The following is an 18,097-nucleotide window of genomic DNA, read 5'->3' as shown; positions in this document are numbered from 1 at the left end:
CAGTTTTTCATAGTTTGCTCTGGTTCTTCATAATTGACATGCTTTTCTTCCAAGGCTATTCAGACAGAAATATGTCCCTCTTCACTCCCATGTCAACCAGAGGAAACACCAGATGGGCAGAACTTATTGTCATTAATTTATACTGCATTGTAAAAAAAAAAAAAATAGCAAACCAGCCCAAACTATTTCTAGCTCAGTCAGAGAAAAAAAAAAAGAAGATGTAGAATGAAGGAAATTATCTCTATTTTAGAGAACGACACACTGAAATCAACTTGGCTCAGGAATCATCAAACTAGAAGTTAGAACTAAGTCTCTTGATTCCAAGGATAGCTAGGCAAGAAAAAGTATTTTCCCATATCAAAAGAGTTTTCAAAATCTAGAGAATTTTCCCGTTCTATAACCTGATGAAACTGAGCCCTTTCAAAGTGAAAAAGCCTCCATTTCACCTGGGAACATACCAGTGTTTTATCTGGCATCTAGGAAGTAACAGATGAATATCCTAATCTTTGCGTTAATCTGGGGTAGGATTCTTTCTCATTTTAAACAGCAATTTTATTCTCGTCAAAACTAGCTCTCACATCCTTTGGAAAATCTTGAACTTCATGAATTAGCATTCTTCAAATTAAGAAATACATAGACTAACAAGTCTTGATATTCACTAACACCAAATCCTTTATGTTATTTCAAAATGCTTTCCTTTCTGTCTTTCTAGCTTCCTAATCAACAAAAGGTAGTAGAAGAAAGACAATTGAAATACTGTGGCCTTGCTACACACCTTAGAAATTATATTGTGATCAGTTACTAGGCTGAGCTGCTATAATACTTCTGGTTTAGTTGCTCATAGCTAGGACACAAATTATCAGTAGCTTATCATTCTAATGCCATCATCATATCTCTCCTTTTTAAATAAGAAAAACTTACCCATGCGAGGTTAGCTTCACTGCAATGTTCAAATATGACAACCAAGCTTAATGCTTTTTGTATTTCATGTGGAGAAAACGTGTAAATACCTTATTAAAATTAAAAAAAAAAAAAGTGAAAGCTGTTCCCTACCGATTGATTTTTCAAAAGCTCCCTAGACTGATTCGGCTACAGATGTTTGCAAAATGATTGGATGTAAAGTGGGCTTAATTCATAAAAGCAATAAAATGTTGCTTATTGACTGAACAGATGAACTAGCTGAGGGGACATAATTTGGAGTGTTCTTATTGGAAATGCTTTGAAGAAATATAATGATAGTGCAGAAAAAAAGCCTTATTAGATGTGGTAGAATAAATTTACTGCAAAACATTTCAGAAGATTTGAAACACTGAGAAAATTAATTCCTGAATTTTGGATTGTACAGTTATGCATCTGAATAAACTTGTTGTGGCTTCTCAGACTAACCATATTATTCACAGTTAACAATAAAATGATTTAAACCTACATACAAGACAATGTTAAGGTGAACAAAAAGAAAGAAGTGCTGGTAACTAAAATTCTTTCCTGTCTTGCCAAAGGACTGTTCTTTCAAGTACTGGTGTCTACTGTGCGTTTTCAAGGCTGTGAAACCTCAAGCATATTAAAGAAATAGTTCTGGTGATTCAGGTCATCACTCCCAAAAGAGAAAGTGAAGAAATCATTGCAAGATGTCTACCAGATTTCCTTTCTTGAGAATCCAGACATTTAACTCCATGCCTAGTAAGGATGTGCAAAGACAGAATTAAAGTCATGTTGCTCCAGGACCTCGATGTATTCTGCTGTCATGGTTCTCATTGACTGGGTTGGATGTCTGAGGCCACACTTCTCTACAACTTATGGCTGATTTTTAATACTATTTTAGGTAGTTCTAATAGTCACCTGAAAATTTTGATGTTCTTAGCTCTCCACCTTACTTACACTCCGTTTTTACTTCTTAAACCTTTGCCACAGGATTTCTGGGCATTAGTCTTAATCTTGAGTTTTGAAGGAATATTTAGAGTGAGATCCCATCTAAAACTTATGCTGGTAAGATTTCTTTAAGGAAACCTTCAAAAGCCCTTATTTCTCTCCATCCTGGGCAGGATGGAATTGAAATGATCATCAGTGTGGGCATCTACTTTTCTCCTGGCATGACTTACAGCAAAAAAGCACGGGGCTGTGAAAAGAACATCCAGTCATTCTTTCAGCAGTTGCAGAATGGTGGAGTGCCTGCTTGGAAACCTGAAGGCCAAATGACACAGCTTAGAGCATCATTTGTGTGCCAATACTCCAAATGCCATGTGTATGACTATGATCTGCAACTCCCTGTATTGCATACTCAGTTGGGGGCAAAAATTTCTACTAGGGTTGGATTCTGGAAACTGATGGACTCTGTAGACAGTTCACCCAACCAGAAAGGGGCTTCAAAAGTAAGTTCAAGAGAAACATGGATTTATATTTTAACGAGTAATTGCCTACAAATGTATGTTTGATTCTTAAGATGTTTATGTTACCAGTTTGCCACATAACTTAGTATTGCTTGCTATATTATTTGGTTTAGCTTCTGTATTGAAGGGGATGAGAATCTTAAGGGGTCATCACATTCCTGTTGAATTTTATTGTTTGTATGGGTAAGGGTTTGATACTTTGCTGGTTTATTATTATATTTTAATAAATGTGTGTAAAAAATTGGAGTCATGGACTGCCATTTTAGTTCCTGGCATGCACCACTTGTCTGAGGGTGCTCTGGCTTAAAAAGGTAAGCAAAGCTATGTGTTTCCCTTGTTTAGGAACAATTCTGTTCCTAAATGTACCTATTCAGTCCCATTTGATATGCCCAGGATGCCTGAGACATCCACATGGGACTAGTAGATATCACACAAGACATATAGAAGACTTCCGGATGGACAGTGGAAGACAGATGGGATTGTGTGAGGTACAACAGGAAACTGAATTGCACTGCTCATTTTGGTCTATTGAAAAGAAAGCTTGAGATGAGCACAAAAACTGTACTGGATAAAACCATGAAAAATAGTAACAAAAAGTTATATTTTCTACCTTTAAGTTATGAAAAGGAAAAATTCAGCCAGCATCTTTGTAAAACCCTGCAATGCATATGATCAGGGCACTAGATTTTATTCATACAAGCACTCTTATACTTAAATTTTAAGCCCATTTGGAGTCATCTTCTCATCAAGTTAAGCCCATGCACAGGGATTGCCAAGATCACTGTCTTTATATGCTGTAACTGATGACAGAAGGGTGTCACTTGAATGTACTGGCCCACTGTTGCCTGCCTAAATGGTACTACTTTTAAAGGCAGTAGTGAACATTTAGGCAAATCTGGTGGTCACACACACAATTGCGTGCTTACCTGTGAGGTCAAATTCTTTACAATGTGGTCACAAACTGAGGGGTGGGGTGGAATGATAGATACAGACAGGAAAACCTGGAGGCAGTAACTTAACAATAGGATGGCTGAGTGTTGGTTTCTACAGCCTTTCTCTCATGACCTACATATGCCTTCTTTCCCCTGGAAAAAGCCCTTATCTGTTTTTGGAATTCATCACAGCCTGTGCGATAAGAGCCCATGATAACTTCCTGGAAGTACAAACAGTTCAAGAGATGGAACCTTGAATTTGAGAGTCTTTGTGGTTGAATTGTATTTTGCCTCACCTACAGGATGCAGCGCTGAAGAGGTTAAACAAAGTTGCCCCTCTTTAAAAACTGTGTTAATTAAAAATGCAAACCCCAAAGAAATCACAGCTGGATAAATAAAAACAGCCCAGATGGTATAGCAACAAACTTCTGGCAGGTCTTGAAGCAGACTGTATTCCTGCATATTTTATTTCCTAGCACAAGCTATCACCAGACCACAATACTGATGGCTTGGGCAGCACAGCAGAGTGCAGGGCACTCAAGCTGTCCTGGTGCTAAAACACCCCTAAAAGGCAGCACAGTTCTCAGAAACACCTGACTATATACTTGGTGTTTGTTCATCACACAAAGCAAGTCCCCAGATTCCTACTTGTGAGTCAATCGGATGTGTCTTCACTGAGAACAAATCCCTTTTGGTGATGCTCTTTCAAGTGTGCATGTAGGCAGAGTTCAACTTTTCAATTTGTGCATGTGTTATCAAATCCAGCGATATCCTGCTGTGTATTTGTCAGCTTGATCTGAAATGCACTCAACCAGGGAATTCAGACCTGGTTTGATGAGCTTTGTTCACATGTGCAGAACTCCAAACAGGTTGCTTTAACTTTAGAAAAAGAATTGGGTGACGCTGGTGCTTCCCAGATGTGTCTGGCTAACTCCTCACATCCTATAGAGTGTCTCTGCCTACATACAGGAGATGAGCAATGGGGATGTGTTGTTACAGCTGTTGCCTCCCTTGGGCTGCCAGGTTCATGAAACTCTAAATGTCCAAAATCTAAGAATATCTGGACAGCACTTTTGGGCGAAAAAGAATCCTTGTCTGGGGAAACATGGAGATACAGTGACCAAGCCCAGGCTCAGGACAGTAGAAATAATGTTTATAGTTACACACTGTCTTGATAAGAGCCTTTCTCATTAACTTGTAAGTCCTAAGAAATCATTCAACTTCACCTCATTTGGTTTTTCTGCTCACTTTAAGACAACAAGTATCAAAGAGAGTGGAGTAGATGATGCATGGATTAACGTCTGAGAATGAAATGATTGGGACAGACAAAAAGTATGTCAGAGGCATGAGAGTTATGGACTGACAAGATTAAAATAGCAGAAAATATACAGAGATATCAATTAAAAATAAGCACATCTCTAGAGTGATCATCACTCGTCTTCTGAGTGCTCTACAGTGGGGGCTTGGGTTTGTCCTTTCAAATGCAGCCTGCCCTTAGTACATGTGGTGAAACCAATGTTAGCACTACACCATGCCAGCATGCTCATTACACACTACATAAGCTATGCAAAAACAGTGTGGGCAACTAGAGTTAATTTGTTGTTCTTCAGTTCGAGCTGTGGGCTGGGTTGTGCTCTCGGAGCAGCCCTACTCCAATGCATGGTTCGGAGTCCCCTGCAAGGGCTCCCCACAGCTGGCAGGAGTTTCTCTGCAGGCTCAGTGGCTTATCCTCCTGTAATGGGGAAGAGAGTGACCTGGACTTGAGGCTATTTCTCTAGCCTTTGTGCAGTCCTCCACAGTCTTCATTTACATTTAGCATTATGATGGAAATCTGACTCTTTTATTGCCATATAAACTATAAACATATGGCTATAACCACCCCAGAAACTCTCATTAAGCTGTATAAGAGGCACAAAACAATAGATGGCTTTTGGTCACTGGGCACAATGGATATTTAGGCTTTATAATTAAAGAAAGGCTTTGATGAAGAAAAAAAATCCTGAAAGGCAACATGGCTGTTGCAGCTACAAACCTTCTTATTGCTACAGCAGAAACTAATGGCATCCATTTTGTCTAGTAACTCTGAGATGGCCTTATTCCAAAGATGGTCTCCTGAGTGATTTGGATTAGACTTTGACTTCATGGACAGATTTTCATGCAATGCAAGTTGTTGATGTTTTTTTCTTTCTTTTTGTAATAATATATGTGCTACTCTGGCAGATGTTTTATTTTCACAATTTTTTTTTCAAAATCAACACTACTGAGTGATACTGAGACACTTTGATGGTGTAATCCTGACTGCAAAAACCTTCTGGCACATTGGATAAAGACTCGTGATATGTGTACTGCTGTGTTACAATAGATATACCACTGCTCAACCTCCTGTTCAGGTTGAGCCCCCACATACTTTTCTCACGTCCTCTCCTGAGCCTCCCATATGGTTTTGGGAACTGCTGAGCTTCATAGGCTGACTCCCACCTTCTGTGGGGCAAACACAGCAGATTGAAGATCCTACACACACACATATCCTCCCTCCCAAGCATGAGCAGGAACAGAGACAAACCTGCATTTCAATAGAAAGAAAAAGCAGCTGGCAAGAACATGACAGACATTTCTTCCTTCAATAGATCTCCTCCCGCTTCCTTTCCACCCACCCTTTTCTCTTTGGTTGCTTGTCCCTGGATCATTTCCTGCTCCAGGTGGTGTTTCCTTCTATGTGGAGAATTTAAAGACTGGAGTGCCAGCACCCTCACTCCCTCAAGTAATAGCCTGCTCAATGTGCAAACATCTGTGTTACTGCCTGTATAGTTAATAGGCTTGAGTGAAATTTCCATTCTCTGGCAGATAGCATGGGTGGGACTGAATACTCACCCCCAAAAGGGAATATTTGCTCTACCTTGATTCAATGGGGACAGCGGCCTCAGAGCGAGGCAGGTGACGTATGCTATATTATGCATTTTAACTAGACATGTCATAATGTTGATTCCCATGGCAGTGGTGACAATGATTCCTCACTGGACTGGAAAACAACGGAGACCAAGCTCAGTATTGAGCTTAATTTTGGTCTGAGGTTGAGATCAATTAATTATTGCTCATTTCAGATTGAACATGGACTTCTAATTAACAAGTTGTTAATGACTGAATTCTCATTTCAATATATATGTTTTAATTGCACGTGTATTTTGTATATATGTATATACAAACTTATTAGTCTGAGGTACTTATTTCTTTTTTTTTCTGTTCCCAGCCTTTACTTTTCCTTTTGGTCCCAACTCTGTTTACAGATATTTGATTTTGCCTACTGGAATCACATTGGCTTTGTTCCTTGATTAGTTAATTCAAACTGACTGAATTATAAAGCAATAAGTAATGAGAAATTTATAACAGCACACACATAGTGCACTTCTGGAGTGATGTATCTATGGGTATTAAAAAAGTAAAAAAGGTTTCACAGACTTTTGCAAATGTGGATAAGGATCACCTGAATGACAGAGTGAAGAAACAGAGACAGAGGCCTCCATAGAGGAAAACTGGTCCTGAGCTCCTGAGCCAGGAGGCAGGGAAGAAGAGCTGTGGTTGTTACCTGAACAAAAAGCTGACAGTTGGTTTGCCAATGCTCTTAGTTCCTTCTATCGCTGGCTCAATTTGTGTCGTGGAAGTTTTAGCTGCATTAAGAGTTAACATGATGGTAAAAGTGGCATTTTAGGAGAGATCTAAGAGACAGTTACTGGTCATGGTTTGACATGATCATTTCCAGAGTACAATGACAACTTTTTCTAGACTGGTACACCTGTTGAAGAGCTAGAGCTCCATGTTCAAGTTACAAAAGCTGGCTGCTCCTTGGAGTGTGCTGGAGTCCTGATTGCTTGTGTAATTTTTTCCTACTGATAGAATCCCTCCTGGACAAAATGCTTCTTATTTATGAAAGAATTAGAAAACGGAAAGGATTTTTCTACCCCCTGAAGTGAAAACACAAAAAAGATGAAAAAAGACATAGCTTTCAAAGTGTAGACATACGTATTTTTTGTTCCACACTTTTAATAATAATAAAGTTGTTTATAAAACACGATTTTGGAAAAAAAAAAAAGAAAACACCACAGCTGAAGCTCTGGAGTACTTTGCGTTGCGCATTGTGTCTTGGATTGGGACTGTAGAGTGAGAAAGTAACCTTCTCTGATTTCGTTCTTATGTACAGACACTAAAAAGCAGAGCATTTTTTGAATAATAGATATTTAGAGGGCTTGTATGAGGATCATTCCTGGGCAAAGGACAGGAACAAATTGTTGATGATCATTTTGTTAACCACTTTTTGTTCTGCCAAGATAAGATGTTCCCAAGATTCTTTTGCTGTAACCTTGAAGAAGTTCCGCTTGAGATCAATGGATTCAAAAACGCATCTGCAAGGGTAAGGGATGGATTAAGGTATCCCAGGTCAGTGTAGAGACTCCAGGTTTCTCCGTGAGGCATAATTCTTTACTACAGCAGCTACTGAATTATTTTGATATAAGAGGTCTTGATGTGTTTTTCATGTGGAAATAAACATTTTTCAAGGAATTTATTTACTGAACCTATGTCTCCATTCAAAACTAGAATTTAAAGTTCCACAGAGCAATATAGATTATTCAAAAATATCTGAAAATGTGTAATTGCAGTCAGCACTGAACTGAATTTTCGCCAGCATTAGATTAATCTAATTTACACAGGAAAACACTTTATGTATAAGTACTTAAAATTGCTCTACAAAATGCACAAACACCATGAACACAGTGCAATAATGCATCTTCAGATGTGATGCAAACAGTTCGTTTGTACAACTATCTCTTTAGCTCAAGAAATTAAGTGTAAAATGAAATTGTTCAAGTTCAGAAGCTTTGCTCATCAAATGCAGAATTAACACCACAGTGACAACAGTTAATTGTATGTTATATTTCACAAACATCAGACAATTTAGTATTGGATTCTTTCTCACAATTCTATGCACTGTTTTCTACTGGAACTTCCATAAGTTAGTGTGTTTTCCCACTTAAAAATATCTATAGTTGCTGCAAAAATTTCACTGCTTCTATAAATACATGAGTGATGGTTACTGTTGCCTGTATTTCATAGAATCATAGAATCATAGAAAGGTTTAGCTTGGAAGAGACCTTAAAGATCATCTAGTTCCAACACCCCTGCCATGGGCAGGGACACCTTCCACTAGACCAAGTTGCTCAAAGCCCCATCCAATCTGGCCTTGAACACTGCCAGGGAGGGGGCATCCACAACTTCTCTGGGCAACCTCTTCCAGTGTCTCACCAACCTCACAGTCAAGAATTTCTTCCTAATATCTAATCTGAATCTACCCTCTTTCAGTTTAAAACCGTTCCCCCTCATCCTATTACTACATGCCCTTGTGAAAAGCCCCTCTCCAGCTTTCCTGTAGGCCCCCTTCAGGTACTGGAAGGCTGCTAGAATGTCTCCCTGGAGCCTTCTCTTCTCCAGGCTGAAGAGCCCCAACTCTCTCAGCCTGTCTTCATAAGAGAGGTGCTCCAGCCCTCTGATCTTCTTCGTGGCCTTCCTCTGGACTCGCTCCAACAACTCCATGTCCTTCTGTTGGGGACCCCAGGGCTGGATGATGCAGACAACAAAGATGCTAAACAGCACCGGTCCCAATACTGACCCCTGAGGAACGCCACTCGTCATGGGTCTCCACTTGGACATCGAGCCGTTGACCGTAACTATTTGAGTGTGACCATGCAGCCAATTCCTTATCCACCGAGTGGTCCATCCGTCAAGACCATGTGTCTCCAAAGACAAGGATGTCATGTGGGACAGTGTCAAATGCTTTGCACAAGTTCAGGTAGGTGACATCAGTCACTCTTCACTTATCCACCCATGCTGTAACCCTGTTGTAGAAGGCCACCAAATTTGTCAGGCATGATTTGCCCTTAGTGAAGCCATGTTGGCTGTCACCAATCACCTCCTATTTTCCATGTGCTACCTGGCCGATCTGAGCAGAGAGTTCAGTTCACACAAAAGGGAGCAGACTGCTGCTGAATGATCACTGTTTCCTTTGAAACGAATAGAGCTGAAGGAAGCAAAGACTTCTCAGGAGGTTTTCAGCATCTTGTAACATAGAGCCTTTAATGAACTTACAGCCTAAAGAGGTCCAGCCAAAAAAAGAAAGGGTCATGCGGCTTTAGTAAGGGTAATGCAATAAAAACTTTAGGACAAACTAGATTTCTTATATTGTTTTTTGTGTGTTCTTCACAGGACATACAAAACCAATTTCACAGCAACTAGAAAATGGTCTGCACAGTTCAAATGTATTCAAAGCCACATTTCACACCTCCGTTGTAAGAATTCAGAACTGATTGTGTTTGTTCCTGTTACTTGCCTTTAGTTTATCCAGATGCACTCCACAGGTAAGTCTTATTCATTATCAAAGATCTATGAGTCACTGGAAATCACAGCCTAATTCTCACCGTGACTTACACATCATGCAGCCTCTTTATTTTACTGAAATTGCAGGAGAGGAGGATAGCTTGTGGACTGGCCCCTTTTTGTGAGCCCTCTGACATCTCCATTTCAGCCTTGTAACGAATATCAAATACCTATTTGTCATGGTAGAGAGTCATGTCATAGCAAAATTTGACCTGTGAACACCTGAGCTGCTATTTTTTCTCTTTTTCACCAGAATTTAGCTTTTCCTTTTGTCAACAAAAATAGGCTTTAATAAACTTTATGACTGATTAAAGCCAAACTGAATCAAAAGCTGGTTATGCTTTCGAGTCTGCAAAATAATGTCAGTAAAGTTACATCCGTTAAGAGAGGCTATTGGCATCAAGAGGCTGTGGTACCGGCACAAGAAGACACAGTACAGAGTCCCACAGAGGTCCAAGACTTATCATGAAGTTTCTCAGGCATGGTCAGGTCCAGGGTCAAATTTCAGTTCCATGCCTGCCAAATTATTAAGCTACAATATTTCATTTTCCATAATATAATCTTTGCCGTTACTGGCAAATAGTCATGATTAAAAGTGCATCCATCTGGCTCTTATTAAGATAAATTATCACATTAATCTGTTACTCAGCCTATATTTGAAATTGTGTATTTATTTTCTTTTGTATGAGTCACCCTCTATTAAACAAAATGAACAAGGGACATAAAAGTGGTTTGGTAAGCAGTGACAGAAATCATCGTATGGAAAAGCTGTCTGTAAGGGGGCTCAGTGCATGTAGAGATAAGCCCAAGAGTCCCACAGTGAGGATTTGGGCTGAGACTGGAGGATGAGAAGGACACAGCTTGAGCAAACACTTCATTAGCCATGAATAATGAATGAAGGGACTGGACAAAACTAAGTGCACTGTTTAAAAGAAGAAAAAAAATTATGACCTGAACTGTCAATACCTTGTGGTATATGCAAAGAAGAAAACAGTTTGCAGAACTGCAGTAGGTACCTAACACTAGCCATTTACCTTGCTAACCAGCAAGTCAGGCACCTTTCTTCTCCAAGCTTACAAGGTACCAAATATGCCCCTCTAAGGATGAATAGGGTAGTATGGGGTAGCTGGTTAAAGATTTGTTTTTAATGACTTTCCCAGAGGTCTTTTAGTGTATTTCAAAAAACTAAAAAACTTGAAAGGATAAGGTCACTATAATAACTCTGTAGTGAAACTGTCAATAACTTTAGACCTATGGTATATCTAAATAATTGTGCAGACTTTTTATCACTGGCTACAGTAAGTAGTCTCTTGATTCATGCTTGAACATGTTTGTCATAGACTTTGTCAGAAGCATACTCGAGAGCATGCAAGACTTGTTAATGTATTTCAGGTATAAAGGAAGCACAGGAGTCATTATAAGAGCAATTAATAGAAAACGAAATAAATAATTTTATTTTAATTTTCTTAGTTTGTCACCCTATCTATAAAATAAATTTTCTCAACTGATGTGAATGGGATTTATTAAAATGTGTTTTTTAAAAAAATTATTATTTGGGTTGCATTTTAGAGCTCATGGTTCAGTTGCAAAGTAAACACCAACCTTTGTGAGATGATAGATGGTGATATTTGTCTCACTGACATTTCTTGTGGGACATAGGACATGGCAGGAACTTATAGTGCTTAATAAGAGATGTAATGAAATGAAACACAGATCACCCTTTAAAATGCTGTAGAGCAACTTTAATGCTCCACAATTATCACTGTATCTTATGTTGATGCCTCAGCCATTGCAGTAATATTTGAGCATCTTATATGCCCTATAAATAAAAGGAAAAATAACTTCATTTACTAGGGAAAAAAAAAGAGCACAAAGGTCAATAATGCTTTGAAAGCCCTGATTCTTGTAAGTACATTTACTGTGGTATGTACAGTGGAGATGTGAATTATTTATGTGCTGATGGTGCAGGATGGCATGTCATTTCACACACCATCAGGCTCAGAAAAACACCTCTAATTTTTTTAAAAAGAGCAAAACAAAACAGGCCATTAATACGAAACGTGCAACAGACAATGTGAAAAGTCTGTGCTGAAATCTGCAAAGAGCATTCAAACTGAAGGCTGGAAATCTGTGTCCTTCATGTGTCCCATTATGGAGTATAAGGTAATACACATACTGGTAAAGGTATAGGAATAGCAAACTGATGGACAGGAATGTGGACCAGGGATCCGGGAACAGGATTTTCATAAAGGCCTGCCTAAACCTAAGCAGGTGGGTCTTCAGATGCTAGAGTGGTATGTTCCTCCTTGGGCAATTCAGAGCACCTAAAGTTAGTTTCCAGCTGGAAATCTGAGATCACCTTCTACAGAAACAAAATTCTCTTTCTCCAAGGAGAAGTAAGAGGGCCTACCATAACTAACCAAGACTTTGAAAATACCTGCAACACAACTTAGTCAAGTCCGCAATAACTGTGTCTCACTTTGAAGCACGTTTTCAATGACCTTGGTAAACTAATTCAAATCCAAATAATTTTAAACAAATTCGCTAGACATCATCCAGCTCATATTATAAAGAATGGAGTCACAGAGGACCCATATTATCTTTTTTAGCTTTCCCAGTGGACTGTTGTATTACTCGCTTGATTGATAGCGAACTTTTACCAACTTTTTTTATACTTCCTCATATCAAGAGCCAACGTCAAGTTGTTTAACATTTGGGCATGAAATTTTCTAAATTGGATGTCTACTGTACTCTTTCAGGAAGAATTTTGGAGGGGATTAAAGAAAAACTAGTTGAGTTTTGGTGAATTTTTCAAAAACACATTGGCTTAGAAAATCCCCGTCTTGTAGACAGCAGTGTTTGGGCAGGGGTAAACTTTCATAAGGTGTCTGAGAAACCATGTTTCATTGGACCACATCCTGACAACACCTTTGCAAAGCTGCAGTTCACTCATTCTCTGTGGAGAATTTTGATTAAACATCTTCCAGAACATCCCAAGTTTGCCCCAATGCTGTGTTTCTGGACTGCCACAGGATAGGACAATCCAGCTGTGTTTGTGGACTACCACAGGATAGGACAGATCAGGTCCAGAGCTGTAGAAGTAAACAGGGAGCAGGCAGTTTCCTCTCTTCCATGCTCTTCAGCTACTGCTGTAATAATTAATAAAATAATCCAGGATCTGCTTTCTGTCTGAGAATAAGTGGCCTCATGTGGCTTGCAACCATATGGTTTAATGCTCTTCCCCCTCAAAACACGGTGACCTTGTCTATGTCTTTCACCCAGGGAACATGTTGTGCCCTAAACTATGTATGGTAGCTCTCTGACAAAATACTATTTGCTGTGAGCTAAACTTATGCCAGTGAGTGTGTGAATTGTTAAACAACATGAAGAACTGTATGCCAGTGCCTGAGCCCATGGTTTGGCTATAGTCTTCTGTGGTTCCAGTGGTCTTCTGTGCTAGGCCCAGTCAATGGTTCTTGTTGATCTGAATGCAAAGAGGACTAGAGGGAGTTTTGGGGGAGAAAAATGTCAACCATGAAAGCTGGCTAGACTGAAAGTGGGAATGGAAGTTGTGAACTGACCAGCCAAGGTTTTTGGAAGGTGACTGGGACTGGAATCTGGGCAGAAGGTGGATAGGTGCTGACTGAGATGGAGGCAGATCTGACAAGCAAATATGATAAAGCTGGGGAAATAAATTACACTGGCTGGACAGAGAAACTCACCAAGTTAATGAAATAATTTCTGCCCTAGGCCCATACCTTCTGTTTGATCTATGCTATGTATATTAGAAAGGTAACCAGTTTTGTTTTAAAAAGACATGTTAATGGAAAATCAACTACTTTGAAGCAAGGGGTTCCAATAGATAGCATGCATTTAAAAATGTAAAATTTTAGTCTAAATTTCAGATGACACCCAGCACGTTGTTACATATTTTTATGTTAACAGTAAAGAGCCATCTATTACAATTTTCTTCATGGGAGACACTTACACATTGAAATCAAGTAATCTCACAACCTCCTCTTGAGTAGATTCTAGGCTGATTCCTTAAATTTCTCATCATAAGCAGTGTTTCCAGGTCTCATCTCTCTGTGGCTCACAGAATCATAGAATGGTTTAGGTCAGAAGGGACCTTAAAGGTCATCTAGTTCCAACCCCCCTGCCATGGCCAGGGACACCCTCCACTAGAAAAGGTTGCTCAAAGCCCCATCTAGCCTGGCCTTAAACACTTCCAGGGAGAGGGCATCCACAGCTTCTCTGGGAAACCTGTATTCTCTGTGTTTCTTCTAACTTACTTTACATCACTTTCTCAGCATTATGGACACCAAAACTGAACGGTGTATTCCCATAGGCTCTTATCAGCATGTTATGCAGTGTTGCACAGCTGTACTGCTCTTAGCCATACAAATGTTCACCCTGAAGATACCTCCTTGCATTAGGGTCTCGTATTAAGCTGGTCTGAGTGAGTGCAGAGACACTACATTCAAGAGTGTTGCTTCCTCTAAAATTTATGTAACCATTAGGGCTTCTACCTCTTCTCTCCATCTTGTAGTTCTTTGTCTAAATGTACTAAATATACTAAATATATGAAATTCACTAGTAATTAAAGGGCTGTTCTCAGGTTCCTTTTGGGGTCATTTAGGAAATCTTATGAATAAACAGTAGAAGAGAAAGAAACTTCTTTGGCAGGCTGGATTTGTATTTAATATCACATAAATTTCATATATGAAATAGTAAGTATTCTTCCTTATTTAAAAGGCAGCTTTGCTGATAAAAAAAAAGAAATATTTGCCTTCTGTTGATTTTTAACTCTAAGCCATTCCAAACAAAATCCAAATATTAAAGTTTTTATTTCATGATTTTTGATGTAGAACTTTGACATTGTCCTACTGCGAAAATATCCACAATATAATATAAACGGTTTGTGTACTGTGTAGCTCTGTCAACAGAACTGACATTAGAATTCACATTTTTACAGTAGAATTGTTCACAAAAATACAAACTAAAACCTGGTCATATCACAGACATCTTATGCTTTGATAGTGATCTACAGGTTTTTAATACATTATTTTACTGACCATGAAAAAAACCTGAATGGTACATAAATCTGCAGCTCAGCCTTAACACCTCTTTAGCAGAAGTAAAACACTTTCTCCTTCCTAGTATAGGAGGGAAATGCTGTCTCCAGTATAGCATCTCATGTAATGAGAGATTACATATGTGCTAGTACTTCAGTTGCAACTACACATGAAGGTCTATTGATGACCTACTGAGATTTAAACTATCAGCTTGTTCTAACTTCTGGCTTTGACACCTTGTTTTCTGAAGACATCTCATCTTTGTTATCAGGAAGAAGTATCCCTGTGGTAAATATTTCACCATCACCTTTTGTGGTGAATTAATAAAACAAAGTATTTTAATTGCTCTACTATGACTTTCTCTTTTTGCATTTCTGTTTTGTCTCCAAAGTGATTTAACATTTCCACTGACTTCATGAAAAAGTGATTTTTTGCTATTTTATGATTTTGCGTGTTTAATTGTTATGGAAACAGTTACACCACTATAGTGAAGAATACACACTTCCTCAAAAAGACAGGTGCTAACAGGGATTATCGGTCATATTCTTGAATGACAGAGTATGACAGTCCAAAGATGTTGACTACTTTTTTCCTTGTCACCTTGTCAGTGTAAGAACTTCTTAATCATATTTTCTACTCCTGATGAGGTGTTGCTCACTGATGTATTGCAATTTGGCAACATCATTCTTCACATTATGTTATTTTTGTTTATGCATCTTTTAACTAATTACTGTTTAAGTAAACATGTTGATGGAGAGGAAGAGATGTCTCCAAGCAGTCTCAGAATTGCAGAACTAAGCAGGATGGAGGGAACCTCCGGAGGTCTCTAGTTTAACCACATGCTCAAAGCAGGTCCAACAGCTCAGGGCCTTCTCCAGTCTGGTTTTGAGTATCTCTAAGGACAAAGATTCCTCAGCTTCTCTGACTTCCTGGTCCAATATTTGACCACCTTCAGAGTTAAAAATTTTTCCATGTATTGTGTTGCAGCTTGTGTCTGTTGATTCTTGTCCTTCAGCTGCACTTGACACTTTGTACATAGACAAATCTGCTCAGGTACTTGCCCAAGAAGAATCAAAATCTGCAATGTCTTGAAGAGAAAGCAACCATCTTCTTACGAGCTTCCTGAGGTTCCTTCCAAACTGAATTACCCTATGATCCTGGGATCTATACATTCTAGTGCTGCCATTTGTAGATTCATACTGTTTCAGGTCAGTAGGATTCATGAGATCACGATCTAACAGAAATCATTCCATGCTGGAATTGGGCACTTCCTTTACCTAAAATATTCCCTATTTAAACAGGCAAATAAGTGGTCAATATCCAATCCATTAACACATTGAAAAATTCATATGTATTAGTTGGCTTTTAGAGATGTAAGTTATTCTTGACGTTGACTTCCAAATCCTTTCTATTTAATTGTACAAACTATCTTGTTACAAAAGGAAATCCTTTTCTCACTATCTTTAAAATTTTACCTTACAATCTCTGAGTAGTGGAGAAAAAAAAAAAAGACTGAGCAATCACATTTCTGGGAGGCAGTTAATAACCACAGGACAGTACTCCTGAAGGAATCATGAGGGACGGACAATAGCTGATTTGAGACACCTCTCACCAAAGGAACCCTTCCCAGAAACACTGAGCTTAGCAGTGACCAGTTCTGGAAAAAAAAGCTAATAGTAATGTTGCAGAACAAAACCCAGAAAGAAGACATGAAGGAAATATGGAAATAAAAATAAATGCGTAAGAGTCAGATTATGCATGGTCCCTGTGTGGGTGGACAACCAAGTATGGACATGCCACAAAGAAAAAGGCTGACATTTCCTATTCTGTAAACTTAATACATGAACAATTTCTTCAAAGGTCTGTTGAGGTTTAGCTGCTCTGTTCTTGCCCTTACCAAGTGGTGTGACTGAAAGGATATCCTTTGTGGTTTCCTGTTCCTGTAAAAAGAAAAGAGAAACATACTGTCACTGCAGCTCAGTGAACTCTCAGTGGATGTTTCCACTCTTGATGCCATTATGATCAACGGCCTTCTCCCAAGACTTCAACAAATTCTGCTACCATCTTCAACCTCTTATCTAGGAAATAAAACCATTAAGGGCTACTTCTAGCCTATGGGGTGGTGCAATTTCTTCAGACCTATTCCTGCTCTCCATCCAGGATAAAGACCTACAGATCCACATAACAGTTTCTTACCCCGCCACCAAAAGACCTGAAGGGGACAGAAGGCTAAACAAGGAATTATCCCTACCTACTGCCTCCATTCCCACCAACCTCACTGAGCTGCTCTAAACAATGTTGAATTCTTTAAATTATAAGTATATGCTGGCCTGCTCCATTCTCCACAAACAGTGACAATACAGGGATGAAGTAAGAAATTGTGCCTCCAAAGTAGGGGAATAGCTGTCACTAAAATCAGTGTAGTATCCAACCAATGTGTTACCGCATGGGATTTTTAATGTAATTGTTATAACTGGGACAAACACTGACAATATGCATGCAGCACTACAGGCTGGGGGAAGAGTGGTTAGAAAGCAGCCTGGCGGAAAGAGACCTGGGGGTGCTGATCGACAGCCAGCTAAACATGAACCAGCAGTGTGCGCAGGTGGCCAAGAAGGCCAATGGCATCCTGGCCTCTATTAGGAATAGTGTAGCCAGCCGGTCTAGGGAAGTGATCATCCCTCTGTACTCGGCACTGGTGAGGCCGCACCTTGAATACTGTGTCCAGTTCTGGGCCCCGCACTTCAAGAAAGATGTTGAGGTGTTGGAGCGAGTCCAGAGGAGGGTGACCAAGCTGGTGAATGGTCTGGAGGGTGTGACCTATGAGGAACGGCTGAGGGAGCTGGGGTTGTTTAGCCTGGAGAAGAGGAGGCTCCGAGGTGACCTTATTGCAGTCTACAACTACCTGAAGGGACGTTGTAGAGGAGTGGGAGTCGGCCTCTTCTCCCGGGCAACTAGCGATAGGACTAGAGGACACAGCCTCAAGCTTTGCCAGGGGAGGTTCAGGTTGGACATTAGGAAGAATTTATTTTCAGAAATGGTTATTAGACATTAGAATAGGCTGCCCAGGGAGGTGGTGGAGTCACCATCTCTGGAAGTGTTTAAGAAAAGACTGGACATGGCACTTAGTGCCATGGTCTAGTTGACAGGGTGGTGTCAGGGCAACGGTTGGACTCGATGATCCCAGAGGTCTCTTCCAACCTGGTTGATTCTGTGATTGATTCTGTAATAATAGCACTTAGGATCCAAAAGCCATATGAAATTTGTCCAGCTAAGGTTT

This window comes from Nyctibius grandis, chromosome 1 (genome assembly GCF_013368605.1).
Source record: "Nyctibius grandis isolate bNycGra1 chromosome 1, bNycGra1.pri, whole genome shotgun sequence".
NCBI classification, from domain to species: domain Eukaryota; kingdom Metazoa; phylum Chordata; class Aves; order Nyctibiiformes; family Nyctibiidae; genus Nyctibius; species Nyctibius grandis.
The sequence above is the reverse complement of the archived record's forward strand: the minus strand, read 5'-3'. Positions refer to the sequence as shown.